Source organism: Durio zibethinus, chromosome 26 (assembly GCF_047325235.1).
Source record: "Durio zibethinus cultivar Kanyao isolate XHJ-2024 chromosome 26, ASM4732523v1, whole genome shotgun sequence".
Classification (NCBI taxonomy): Eukaryota; Viridiplantae; Streptophyta; class Magnoliopsida; order Malvales; family Malvaceae; genus Durio; species Durio zibethinus.
The window spans coordinates 3081815-3097078 of record NC_143187.1 but is presented as its reverse complement, the minus strand read 5'-3'; the positions used below and the strand labels follow the sequence as shown (position 1 = coordinate 3097078).

General features: G+C 35.3%; 1 pseudogene; it reads left to right on the top strand.

Annotated features, from left to right (window-relative positions):
• The first annotated feature begins 3788 nt into the window (after positions 1-3788).
• On the top strand, positions 3789-5220 carry LOC111274498 (large ribosomal subunit protein uL2 pseudogene; annotated as a pseudogene).
• Positions 5221-15264: the final 10044 nt, after the last annotated feature.

The following is a 15264-nucleotide window of genomic DNA, read 5'->3' as shown; positions in this document are numbered from 1 at the left end:
TTTGGTCCTATCTTTTCTATAAAAGTCAGATTTTTTTTCTTTCCTCAGTCTGTTTGGTTTCACAAAAAAAAAAAAGGCTCTGAGAGGGGGTTTCTGGTCTCACCGAAATCTAACGTCGTGCCTGCACCGGCCGTCGTGTGAGTCGTCATCGACGGTGGTCTTCGGTGATCAAAAAATGGTCAAAAAGTCACCGAAAATTCCTCTGGACGCCCTCTTTCCAGATCCGACCTTCGCTTGGCCTAAAAATGGCTTAACTGTCGCGAGTCTATCTTCAAAGTTTCGGATCTCTCATCTTTTCTTTTTGTTTTTGTTGTGAACAAAAACTGATTTGTCTTCCTTCTTGCAGGTAGCTTGGTGCTAGGTTCCTTCCTACGGGGAGGACTGTGTTTTTTTTTATGATTTGTGTAGACCTATTTCGTTTTTGGTTTGGGTGTTTTTTTTTTAGGTTACGTGAAATTTGGTTTCTTATGCATGGGAATGAGGATCTGTCTGGGGCTGTTGAGGGTGTTTTGAGGGGGGAAGAGTTCGTCTGAGCTCGAGGATTTTCGTGGGTAGATCGAATGGGTTTTTTTTTTTTTTTGTTAGAGAGCCAGAGAGAAGAAGGGGGAAGAGTTCGTCTATTGATTTTAAAGAGCTTCAATTAGATGAGATTTGGGTGGCTGTAGGTGGGCTGAAAGAGAGTTGGTCAAAGGGCTGGTCAGGAGGCTAACAGGGGCTGGTCGGGAGGCTGACAGGGGCGACAGCAGTGTCGTACCAGCCCCTAGTTTTTGTCTCATTTCTCTTTTTTTAATTCTTTTTTAATTTTTTTAATTATTATATATTTTTAAATATTTATTATTATTATTATTATTATTATTATTATTATTATTATACTTAAAATGGAAACAATAGACCCGGACAAAATCGATGTTTACAGCTGCTCTTCTTTGCACATTACTAAGAATCAAGAATAGGGCAAAGATAAAGACAACGATTTTGTCCGAAATTAAATCATGAATATATATTTTTTACAGGTTAGGTTAAGTGATAAAGAAAGCGACATTATGAGTTGAAAAATAAAAGAATCAATTAAGGCAACACCTAAAGTCGAATAAAAGAAAGTGATCGGGACGACACCGCGAGTCAAAGATTAAAGATGACTGAGATTGAACTGCAAGTCGAGGGAATTAATGAAATGATCGGGATTAAACCGTGAGTCAAAAAATAAAGATGACTGGGACTGAACCACAAGTCGAGGGAATTAATGAAATGATCAGGATTAAATCGTGAGTCAAAGATTAAAGATGATTAGGACTGAATCGCAAGTCGAGAGAATTAATGAAATGATCGAGATTAAACCACGAGCCAAAGATTAAAGATGACTGGGACTAAACCACAAGCCAAAAAATTAATGAAATGATCAGGATTAAACCATAAGTCAAAGACTAAAGATGACTGGGACTGAACCGCAAGTCAGAGAATGAAATGATCGGGATTAAACCATGAGTCAAAGATGAAAGACGACTAAAACTGAATCGTAAGTCAGAGAATTAATGAAATGATCAAGATTAAACCACGAGCCAAAGATTAAAGATGACTGGGACAAAATCACAAATCAAAAAATTAATGAAATGATCGGGATTAAACCATAAGTTAAAGATTAAAGATGACTGGGACTGAACCACAAGTTAGAGAATGAAATGATCAGGATTAAATCATGAGTCAAAGATTAAAGATGACTGGAACTGAACCGCAAGTCAAAAAATTAATGAAATGATCGAGATTAAATCGCGAGCCAAAGATTAAAGATGACTGGGACTGAACCGCAAGTCAAAAAATTAATGAAATGACCGGGATTAAACCACGAGCCAAAGATTAAAGATGACTAAGACTAAACCACAAGTCAGAAAATTAATGAAATGACCGAGATTAAACCGCGAGCCAAAGAATAAAGATGACTGGGACTGAATCGTAAGTCAGAGAATGAAATGACCGGGATTAAACCACGAGTCAAAGATGTATATATGTTGTAGACATTTGATTTTATTCAAATTCAGAAATGGGCCTCGGTTTCATTTCTGTAGATATTGAGCCCAAAATTCATGTCAACTAGGCTTAAAATCCAAAATTTAACTTTAGCCCAAAATCCAGATAAAGGACCAAACTTTGACTAATGATAATAATAATAATAATAATAATAATAATTAATTAATTAATTAAATAAAAGAGAGCCTGTGGCTGTGGGTGCCGTGCACCGCACTGGCACCCACGAGCCCCCTCTGACTGTAGCCCTTCACACTAGGAGCATCACTAGGCTCACCCTTCCTTTTCAACAACGGCAGTTAGGGCAAAGTCTCCAAGAAACATGGTCTAAGCTAAAATGAAAAAAAAGACAAAAAATAAACAGAAGTCACATCAGGCGTCGTCGCCCTAGCAGCGTAAAGGCTGCCAGCGACACGTTGAACACCCCAAAAATCATAGAAATCCTGGATTTCGTCATTCTTCCCAGCTCTATAAATTTAGAGCTTAAGCACCACGAAAAAGAAGGAAAAAAGAGGGATAGCCTCCGTTAAAAAAAAAAAACAAAAAAAAAACCTTTACTAAAAAAACCATTTCCCTAACCTGCCAAAAAAAAAAAAAACCCAAAATCCACATTCTGTGGAGTGGGGAACCAACCCCAGAAAAAGAAACAAATAAAAAAAAAAACCAAAGAAAAGAGGGATGTGGTCGAAAGTTTACAGGCTGATTTAGGAGTTTCTAGGTGATTTCAAGGAAAAAGAAGGTTAGAACGAGAATCGAGAGTTTGAAAGGAGTTTGTGGGTGGCTTTGGAAGTTTTCTGGCAACCGACATGGCGACCAATGACTAGTTACAGCAACGGACCACGGCAGCTACGAGCCATTTTCCTGGGGATAGCCTAGAGTTTTTTGGTTGAGCTTGAAGTTTTTTTTTTTAAAAGGAAGGCTGAAATGGTTTGATAAAAAACGTTGGGTTTTTATAGTTAAAAAAAAAGGTTAGAATCGAAACGATGCCATTTTGGGAGTGGGACGATCATCGCGAACCGGAGTCCCGACTTGAAGATTAGGGCGACCTAACTCGAAGATGCTGCAATTGACCAGCATTGACCAATCTGACTGAACCGGCGTTGAACTGGTTTGAATTGCAAAAAAGGGTTTTAGACCGGCAGACCGACCTTGAATTGTACCGCACTGTTGATACAGTTGTTTGATTAAGTTTAAATTTTTTTTTAATTTTTAATATTATTTTTAATATTTTTAATATTATTATTATTTATGTATTTTTAAAATTTTAAATTTGTTAAAATAAATATTTATTTTATTTATATTTCAATAATAATAATAATAAAAGTGAAAACAAAAAATAAGCGAAGATAAACAATGAATTCTTGATAATTTAGTTAAAAAATTAAAATAAATCTCATAAAATAATATAATAAATAGCACTTAAAGAAAATAATACTAACAATAATTAAAAAAATGAAATTGATTTCTAAATTTTTGATATTTTTAAATTTAGAAAATAAAAAAAGTAACCAAAAATAAATAAAAATAATGAAAAAATATAAAAAAAGAAATTTTTATTTGAAAATGAGATTTTAAAGTATTCAGAGTAATAATGCTTTAATAATTTCTAAGAAGATTATTTTTTTAAATATTATCAACGTATTAAAATATTTATAAAAGTTTTTTAATATAATAAAAATATTTTTTATTAAACAAAAATAAAAATTAACTAAATAATTATTAAATAAAATAAAAATTAATTTAAAAAATAATAAAAATGATGAAAAATAAATTTTTTGTCCGATTATGGAGATTTAAGGTATTAAGAATAGTAATGCTTTAAAAATTGAAAAAAAAAAATAATATTATTAATGTATTAGATTATTTATAAAAAATTTTCCTTCAACCCCCATTTCACTGCTCGCTGCCATCGGCCGCCTGCGAGAGAGAGGTCTCCTCGTAGCCGCACAAACTTTCACCGAATGGGTCGTGTCATCCGAGCTCAACGTAAGGGTGCGGGTTCCGTCTTCAAGGCCCACACCCACCACCGCAAGGGTCCCGCCCGTTTTCGCAATCTCGACTTCGGCGAACGAAATGGTTACCTAAAAGGCGTGCTCACTGAAGTCATCCACGACCCGGGCCATGGCGCGCCCTTAGCCAGCGTGGTCTTCCGTCACCTTTCCGTTACAAGAAGTAGAAGGAACTGTTCGTTGCTGCCGAGGGTATGTACACTGGACAGTTCGTGTACTGTGGTAAGAAGGCTACTCTTATGGTCGAAAATGTGTTGCCTCTTAGATCTATCCCTGAAGGAGCTGTCGTTTGCAACGTCGAACATCACGTTGGTGATCGTGGTGTTTTCGTTAGGTCTTCTGGTGATTATGCTATTGTTATCAGTCACAACCCTGATAACGACACAACTAGGATCAAGCTTCCATCTGGTGCCAAGAAGATTGTTCCAAGCGGCTGTCGTGCCATGGTTGGCCAGGTTGCAGGAGGTGGTAGGACCGAGAAACCTCTTCTTAAGGCTGGCATTGCTTACCACAAGTTTAAGGTGAACAGGAACTGCTGGCCTAAGGTGCGTGGTGTGGCTATGAACCCAGGTGAGCATCTCCAGCGGAGTCGCCAAACTGTCATAACGGTTTTGGGACTGTCAGAAGTAAAACGAGTTTTAAAATCGAGAGAAATAAAAAGAGTCGTCACCAATCTTTGTTAGGGTGTGATTGACCACCCAAAAGGTTATCCTTTTAATAAAACTATAAAAACGGGTTTAAAATTTATCAAAAAGATAAATTTCAGTCTACGAAAAATCCGGTTGGGTCCAGGAGTTGTTTACGCGTGGGGAAGGATTAACACCCCCACAACGCCCATAAATTGGTACCATTTAATTACGCTCTATTTTCGGTGTTGGATAAAAATAGTTTTAATTTGGAATTTAACACTAATTCCCTTCACTTGAAAAAAAAATAAAATTTTGCTAAAATATTTATTTAGAACTATTAAGAAAATCTTTTAAGTTAAAGAATTATCTTAAAATTCTCCATCGCCTAGGCAGAATTTAAAATAATTCTTTTCGCCTAAGATTTAACACAATAATCCTTAAAATGAAGTAACAATCTTTATAGAAAATAATTGTTAGTGACTTTTCAACATCTAGGTAGGGTACCAAGAATTATTTCATTCAGAATGTTATTTTTGTTTTATTTTATAATATCACTAAAATATTTTTTTTCTTTTTTTTTAAAGTATTATCCCTTTTTTTTTTTACTATAAAATATTTTATCATCGAACAACAAATTAAAGAAAGAATAATGCAATCAATTATCGATGATAATATGTCAACGTATGTATGCTAATGAATGTCATTTACAAGGAAATGCAATTTAAGAGTTGGATTCTTAAGTATAATGAGACCACCCAGACTCTCCAACATCTAGGCAGAGCTTAGGTGCGACTGTTTATATTTAATATCCTAATTTTATTATACTTTTATTTATTAATCTTATTATTAATGTGAATTAAGAACTCGTGTGAAAAGACTTAACGAAGTAAAATTTTCTAAATACCCCATCATCTAGGAGGCATTCGGGAAAAAAATTGCTTCAAATAGAATTTTTATACGTGTCCTTAGGATTATTAGGACTTTGGATTTTAAGAGGTTTTGAATCTTAAGGGATTTTTTATTTTTAGGGGTTTTAAAACTTAAAATTTTGAAAATTAAAAAAAAAGTATTTAGGGTTTAAGTAAAACACAAACATCTCTAAAAATTCTCATCATCTAGGCGGACTTTCGGAGCAAGTTCAATTTTTTTTTTATAATTTTTGAAAACTAATTAAAAATTTCTTGTGTTTTTTTTTTAATGAAAATTTATTCATAATAATTCTTCAACATCTAGGCGAAATTATTTATTTGAAAAAATATTTTTTATTCCTTCCAACATCTAGACAGGGAAAATAAAACGCTTATTCCATTATTACTATATTATTTAAACATTTTTAATATATTTTTTAGTTATTACTTTATATTGTTTTCATTTTATTATTATTAATAATAATTAGATATTTATCCTAATAAATTTAAACATTTATCATGCATAAATATAAAATAACAAAAATAATAATATATAAAAAAAATTTAGAAAAAAAATTTTTTTTTACCTGAACCGGACGGGTCAACGATCCGGTCAATGCTGGTCTGAGCAGTCTGATCAGTTCGGAGGTTGGATCGATAGTTCGGGCGATCTGACCGAATTGGCAGTTCAGGCGACCAGCGGTTCAGACCGATTCACTGGCGATTCGTCTGAATCGGTTCAAGGCTGGCTGAAGCGGGTCGTTGGGTCAGGTTACGGGGATCTCGGGTTTGGTTCGATCCACGCGCGGATCCTCTACACTTGAAAAGACGTCGTTTTGGTCCTATGCTCAAAACGATATCGTTTTGGTCCTATCTTTTCTATAAAAGTCAGATTTTTTTTTCTTTCCTCAGTCTGTTTGGTTTCACAGAAAAAAAGGCTCTGAGGGGGGGTTTCTGGTCTCACCGGAATCCGACGTCGTGCCTGCACCGATCGTCGTGTGAGTCATCATCGACGGTGGTCGTCGGTGATCGAAAAATGGTCAGAAAGTCACCGAAAATTCCTCTGGACGCCCTCTTTCCAGATCCGACCTTCGCTTGGCCTAAAAGTGGCTTAACCGTCGCGAGTCTGTCTTCAAAGTTTCGGATCTCTCATCTTTTCTTTCTTTTTTTTTTTTGTTGTGAACAAAAATTGATTTGTCTTCCTTCTTGCAGGTAGCTTGGTGCTAGGTTCCTCCCTACGGGGAGGACAGTGTTTTTTTTTATGATTTGTGCAGATCTGTTTCGTTTTTGATTTAGGTGTTTTTTTTTTTGGGTTGTGTGAAATTTGGTTTCTTATGCATGGGAATGAAGGTCTATCTAGGGCTGTTGAGGGTGTTTTGAAAGGGAAAGAGTTCGTCTGAGCTCGAGGGTTTTCGTGGGTAGATCAAATGGGTTTTTTTCTTTTTTTTTTTGTTAGAGAGCCCAGAGAGAAGAAGGGGGAAGAGTTCGTCTGTTGATTTTAAAGAGCTTCAATTAGGTGAGATTTGGGTGGCTGTAGGTGGGCTGAAAGAGAGTTGGTCAGGAGGCTGGTCAAGAGGCTAACAGGGGCTAGTCGGGAGGGTGACAAGGGCGGCAACAGCGTCGTACCAGCCCCTGGTTTCTGTCTCATTTCTCTTTTTTAATTCTTTTTTAATTTTTTAATTATTATATTTTTTTAAAATATTTATTATTATTATTATTAATATACTTAAAATGGAAACAGTAGACCCGGAAAAAATCGATGTTTACAGCTGCTCTTCTTTGCACATTACTGAGAATCAGGAATAAAGCAAAGATAAAGACAACGATTTTGTCCGAAAGTAAATCATGAATTTTTTTTTTTTACAGGTCAGGTCAAGTGATAAAAAAAGCGACATTATGAGTTGAAAAATAAAAGAATCAATTAAGGCAACACCTAAAGTCGAATAAAAGAAAATGATCGGGACGACACCGCGAGTCAAAGATTAAAGATGACTGAGACTGAACTGCAAGTCGAGGGAATTAATGAAATGATTGGGATTAAACCGTGAGTTAAAAATTAAAGATGACTGGGACTGAACCGCAAGTCGAGGGAATTAATGAAATGATCAGGATTAAATCGCGAGTCAAAGATTAAAGATGATTAGGACTGAATCGCAAGTCGAGAGAATTAATGAAATGATCGAGATTAAACCACGAGCCAAAGATTAAAGATGACTGGGACTAAACCACAAGTCAAAAAATTAATGAAATGATCAGGATTAAACCATAAGTCAAAGATTAAAAATGACTGGGATTGAACCGCAAGTCAGAGAATGAAATGATCAGGATTAAACCATGAGTCAAAGATGAAAGACAACTGAAACTGAATCGTAAGTCAGAGAATTAATGAAATGATCAGGATTAAACCACGAGCCAAAGATTAAAGATGACTGGGACTAAATCACAAGTCAAAAAATTAATGAAATAATCGGGATTAAACCATAAGTTAAAGATTAAAGATGACTGGGACTGAACTGCAAGTCAAAGAATGAAATGATCGGGATTAAATCATGAGTCAAAGATTAAAGACGACTGGAACTGAACCGTAAGTCAAAAAATTAATGAAATGATCGAGATTAAATCGTAAGCCAAAGATTAAAGATGACTGGGACTGAATCGCAAGTCAAAAAATTAATGAAATGACCGGGATTAAACCACGAGCCAAAGATTAAAGATGACTAAGACTAAACCACAAGATAGGAAATTAATGAAATGACTGAGATTAAACCACGAGCCAAAGAATAAAGATGACTGGGACTAAACCGTAAGTCAGAGAATGAAATGACCGGGATTAAACCACGAGTCAAAGATTAAAGACGACTGAGATTGAACCACAAGTCGGGCAATTATACAAGACTGAGCTGTAAGTTGAGAAATAAGAGATTAGGTACTCCATAGACCAACAGTTTTGATTTTAAAGATTGTGCTAACATACCATCTTCAAGGCCATCATCTTTGTTTCGAGAAAGAAAAATGTTGATTATTCTTGATGTCTCATAAAGAAACCATTTATGCAACTTATCAAGAGGCATGTAATACGTGCAATGATTGTGATGAAAGAAAAGACAAATATGCCATCAACGAATTATATCATGCATTTCATCCAAGTTAATTCAACTTTTGGTTCATTTTTTTCAAACTTTAAAAGCCACTTCTAGTAATCTCGTCCTTTTAAGTCTTTAAATTTTTTATCAGCAATCTCTGTCTCATAACGGACCAATCTGGTTTTTAGTCACTCTAAAACCTCTCATTTTTTATTCTTTATCCCTTTTTTCTTCTTTGTCTTCAGTAATCAATCGATTTCATTTCGTTCTTTCAGCCCCCATATTACTATTTTTGTCATCCTCATATTGCATTCTCTTTTCGAGCGATTCATTGGTCTATTATGAGCTTTATCAGTCAATATCTTAATTTTAAATGACAAACGTAATGATTTCAGGTTCAAAGTTGGGTGTGCAATACCACTAGTAATAGGGTATTTCGGGTTTAGAAAGATAAGCCTTTCGAGACATAAAGAACAGTTAACTCAAAAGTATTTCAAAAATCAAATATCAATTCTCTAAATAATGAACATTTGGATGATCTCGGCTTACTTAGACCAGGTCTTTTCTCAAAAACTCGTTACATTTGTGATCTTGTCACATGTGATTTCATATGACCAATCTTTGCCCCACATCTATGATTAATGAGAACTTGCCTCCTAAAAGTTATCTCTTTTAATTCTAGTGACAATTTGTCCATTTGGTGTCATTCTTTCATTTTCTGAAAAACTTTCTTTGAGCTTCACCTTCATTCAAGCCGCCTTTACAAGTTTTCAGCTTAAATGACCCCATTTGACTCAAATCGCCCTTTTCGGGTTTTCAATCTGAATCATTTCCTTTTTCATTTTTTTATTTTTTATTTTTTTATTTTTATTTTTTTCATTTTTTTGTACTTTTTTTCTTTTTATTTTTTTCTATTTTTTTTAAGCAAAATATTTCTTGACAGTGTCTAAATTTACAAGATTTGGTAATTTATCTCCGTTCATTTCTGTAAGGATCAGAGCTCCACCAGAAAAAGCCTTTTTTTACCACATATGGACTTTCCCAATTGGGCGTCCATTTTCCTCTATTGTCATGCTGACATGGCAAAATCCTTTTCAAAACCAATTCACCCTCACGAAAAGCATCGAGGTCGTATCTTTTTGTCATATGCTTGCATGATTCTTCTTTGATACATTTGTCCATAACTGAGTGCTGAGAGCCTTTTCTCTTCAATAAGATTCAGTTGTTCGAAATGATCTTAAACCCATTCTGCCTCATCCAATTTTATCTCCATCAACACCCTCAGAGAAGGAATTTTCACTTCAATTGACAATACAGCTTCCATCCCATACACTAGTGAAAATGGGGTGGCCCATGTAGAGGTTCGGATTGATGTTTTATAGGCAAGCAAAGCAAAAGTTAACTTTTCATGCCAATCCTTATATGTGTCGATCATTTTCTCCAATATTCTTTTGATGTTCTTATTTGCAGCTTCCACTGCACCATTCATTTTTGGACGATATGGTGCTGAATGATGATGCTTGATCTTGAACTGTGCACATAATTCTTTCATCATTTTATTGTTTGAGATAATCTTTTTCGGGAGACCATACTGGCATATTATCTTTCTTTTTATAAATCTAGACACCACTGATCGCGTAATACTAGCATACGAAGCTGCTTCCACCTATTTTGTAAAATAATCGATTACCACAAAGATAAATCGATGCACATTTGAAGCTTTAGGGGTTATGGGTCCAATCACATCCATTCTCTATATGGAGAAAGGCCACGGTGGTGCCAAGACATGCAGTGGGACTGGAGGAGAATGAATTTTATCTGTATAAATTTAGCATTTATGGTATTTTCTAGCATAACTGATGCAATCATTTTTCATTGTAGACCAGTAGTAACCAACTCTCATGATCTGTTTAGCCATTATATGCCCATTAGCATGTGTTTCATAAATCCCTTCGTGTACTTCTTCAAGTTTCATTCTCGCTTCCACAACATCGATGCACCTTAGTAAATTTTGATCTTGACCTTTTTATACAGGATTTCTCCATCAAGCACAAAACCTGTTGCTAATCTTCGAATGATCCTCTTATCATTTTTTGAAGCCTGCTCTGAGTAGTTTTGACACTTGATATACTGTACAATGTCATAGTATCATGGTTGTTGATCTACCTCTTCTTTCATATTTGAACAGTGAGCTGGTGAAACTTTTATTTGTACTCTAATGGGCTGGATTCCCATGCCATTATTTAACTTAAACATCACTGCCAGAGTGGCCAAGGCATTAGCAATCTAGTTTTTTTCTCGATGAACATGCTGAAATTGAATCTCTTGAAAATGTTTCCTCAAGCCAACTATGTGCTTTTGGAACAACACTAGTTTCGAGTCCCTGGTCTCACATTCACCTTTTAGTTGATAAATTACCAAAGCTGAATCTTTATATACATCTAGTGTTTCAATTTTCTTTTCAATGGCCATCTGTAATCTCATGACACATGCCTCATATTCTGCGACATTGTTTGTGCAATTGAAATCTAACATCGTGGTACATGGGTAATAATTTTCTTCTGGGATATTAGCACTGCTCCAATGCCATGCCCCATATATTGGATGTCCCGTCAAAAAATATTTTCCATACTTCTCTTACAGGTTCTTTATCTTCGTCCTGCAAGATTGCCATCAAATCTTCATCTGAAAAGTCAAACTTCATAGGTTCATAATCTTTTGTAGTTCAATTAGTAAGAAAATCAGTAATTGCACTCCCTTTTTATGGATTTTTGCGTCACATACACAATATCATATTCTAAGAGCATGATTTACCATCTCGCTAGCCTACCTGATAAGGATGGTTTTTCAAAAATGTACTTGAGGGGATCCAATTTTAATATTAGCCACGTCGTATGGTAGAGCATATATTGTCTGAGTCTACGAGTAGTCCAAGCCAAGGCACAATATATTTTTTCTATTTGGGGGTACTTGGCCTCGTGCTTTGTAAATTTTTTACTCAAATAGTATATAGCATGCTCTTTTTTGCCAGTTTCATCTCTTTGCCCCAATACACATCCCATCAATTTTTCTTGAACCATTAGATATAAAATCAATGGTCTTCCTGTAACTGGTGGAATCAACACCAATGGGCTTATCAAATACTCTTTAATCTTTTCAAATGCATTTTGACATTCTTCATCCCATTCACTAAGATTATTTTTGTGAAGCAACCTGAAGATTGGATCACATTTCGAGGTAAGTTGGGATATGAAGTGAGAGATATAATTCAATCACCCCAAAAAGCCTCTCACCTCCCTTTATGTGCGTGGTGCTGATAATTCTTGAATGGCTCGAATTTTATCAGAGCCTACTTCTATACCTCTTTCATTGACTATAAACCCCAACAATTTTTTAGATTTAACACCAAAGATGTATTTGGTTGGATTCAGCTTGAGCTAATATCTTCATAATCTTTTGAAGAGCTTTCTTAGATTAACAACATGATCTTTCCCTTCCTGAGACTTAGCTATCATATCATCAACATATACCTCTATCTCCTTATGCATCATATCATGAAAGAGAGTAACCATCGCTATTTGATATGTGGCACCAGCATTCTTTAGCCCAAAAGGCATAACTTTATAGCAAAACGTCCCTCACATTGTCATGAATGTAGTTTTCTCCATATCTTCACGAGTAATTTTAATCTGATTATAGCTAGAGAACCCATCCATGAATGAAAAAGTGAAGTATTTAGCAGTGTTATCCATAAGGGTATCAATATGTGACAATAGAAAGTTATCCTTTGGGCTGGCTCTATTTAAATCTCGATAGTCCACACACATTCTAACTTTTCCATCTTTATTGGAAACTAAGACTATATTGGCTACCCATTCATGGTACTTGGCTACTTCTAAGAAACCATCGTTAAATTATTTTTTTACTTCTTTTTTTATCTTTAGCAACATTTCTGGCTTCATGCATCTCAATTTCTGTTGTACTGGTCGATATTCTAGTTCTAAAGGCAGCCTATGCTCAACTACCTCTGTGTTAAGTCCTGACATATCTTGGTAAGACCATGCAAATATATCCATGTACTCTTGTAACAGATTCACCAACTTTTGCTTCTCAATCGGTGATAGTGAAGTACCGATCCTAACTTCTTTCTTATCGTCACCATCTCTCAAATTTAATGGGTTAATTGATTCCTGATGGGGTTTTATAATTTTCTTCTCTTGCTCCATCCATTTCAACAGATCATGAGGTAAATCATAGTCTTCAAATCAACACTATTATTAAGCTCGTTAATGTGAGTCAAATTTTCAAAATCGAACCCGATGTTATTGCCTTGGTCATCCATAATGTTCATTATTAGAAAACCTGAAAATGAGTATAATCATAAAGAAATATATATTGATCTTGGCAAGGGCAAAGAGAATGGTAATGAAAGAAAAGAAAAATGAAAAATAGAGAACACGGTATAAGTGAAATGCATTGCATTCATCATTTTATTAAGATAATGAAAATAAGCCCATACACTTAACCTCCACATGCTTTTGGGTAGAAACAATTGAAATTTTTTAGTTTAAAAGTTCAAAGACAATAAAAATGGTACATCATTCTTTGAGTCTTCTAAAAAGAAAAAAAGATCTTTTTATTTTGCATGACTCCTTCATTTACTTCTATTTGAAGTCGTGAGAAAGCTTTATCTAATCCTATTACCAGTCTTCTTTGTTCAACTCCTGTCGACCCAGGATAGATATACTCGACTGAACGAAAGGTTTCATACAAATAAAGGAACATCATTTTCTCATCAATCAAATCTTGTCCTTTGAGATGTGCCATTCTTTTTTCTTTTTTTTTCAGCATTACATTTTTCTTATCAGCAGCCGTAGGCTTATAGCCTAACCCCCATCTTTTTTTGTTTTTAATCGGGCATGGTGCTCTTGCGATCCCTTGTAGAGCTTTTCCTAATCCTTGCCCAGCCCACCAACCCTTACCAGTAGTCTACTTAATTATCATATTCGTAGCTTTTGACAATTGAAGAATCGGCATCCTTGACCCTTCTCTTACATAAGTAGCATTTGCTACTTCAAAAGCTCTAAAAGAACATTCAATTACTTTTTTTGCTGTCTCAACGTAGGGAGTTGTTAAGGTCTTTGTTGCCAATAATTCCTCTTTACCATCCACACAGACTTGTTTTTCTTCTATGGTAAATTTTACCTTTTGATGTAGTAATAAAGGTACCACTCTGGTCGTATGAATCCAAGGTCTTTCAAGTAGACAACTATCTGCTAGAGTTATGTCTATTACTTAAAATATGACATTGAAGGTATAAGGACCAATCTATAATGAGATCTCTATATGGTCAATTACCTCTCTTCGTGCCCCGTCAAACGCTCTTACAATCATATGGCTATTTTGCATGTGAGAGGGATCCACTGGAAGCTTTGATAATGTCATCAAAGGTATAACATTGATAGATGATCCATTGTCAATCAGCACTTTGGCCACAGTGTGGGACTTACACTTGACAGTAACATGTAAAGCCTTAACACTATCACGTCCTTCCGGAGGTATTTCATCATCATTGAAGGTGATAAAATTTGAGGCTATAATATTCCTAACCATGTGGTCTATCTTCTCAACAGAAATGTTATACTCGACATAAGCTTGGTTGAGCACTTTCAGCAAAGCATTTTTATGTGACTTAGAATTCAGAAGTAGAGACAATAAGGAAATACGAGCTGATAGTTTATTTAGCTAGTCCACCACACTGTACTCATTATGTTTGATGATCTTTAGAAACTCGTAAGCTTCTTTTTCTGATACCGGTTTGTTAACTTGCACTTTCGAGCTTACCGTCGGTTGAGGATCACGATTTTCCCTTGCGTTTTCTTCTCCTATCTTGTCTTTCCCTTTCTTAGCCCTTTCTAACATTTCAGGGGTATAAATTCAATCACTTTGGGTCATTCCTCCTATTCTCGCTATATTGGTGGTATTCTTCACGCTTAGATTATATGAGGTAATATTAGGCCCTTGTATCACTACATCATAATCATATCGCCATGGAACTGCTTTGTTAGTCTGATAAGGGAATGGACTAGGACATGAATGGTTATTGGTGTCCTAGGAGAGAAGATAGTTTTCTCAGTTAAGGACTCTGGTTTCTCATCATAGTAAACAGTGAGGGGTTTAGGCATAAAAGACTTGCTAGGACGCTCGTCACCTACTGTATTCACACTATTTCCATCATATTCATCATATAATTCAATGATAGCCTCATCCATCAAGCTCTATAATGTTTGCTTAAAAGCCTCACAACTTTGGATCGAATGCCCAATTGTTCTCCCATGATATTTACAAAAATGGTCAGGGTCTTTATGACTGCCATTATCATCTAAAAATAATGATTGAATCATGCCCGTCTTATATAAACAGTCATACACCCGTTCAAAAGGGGTCCTTACTTCATTTGTGTATCTTTGGATCTTCACATATTTTTTTTTACCCACCATATTGATTTTCCCTTCAGTGTGATCCAATAAAGGGTTTTCATTGACATTGGGCTTGAATTTAGTATCAAAAGACAAAAGCTCATCATTTATCAAACCTTGCACCTTGTGTTTAA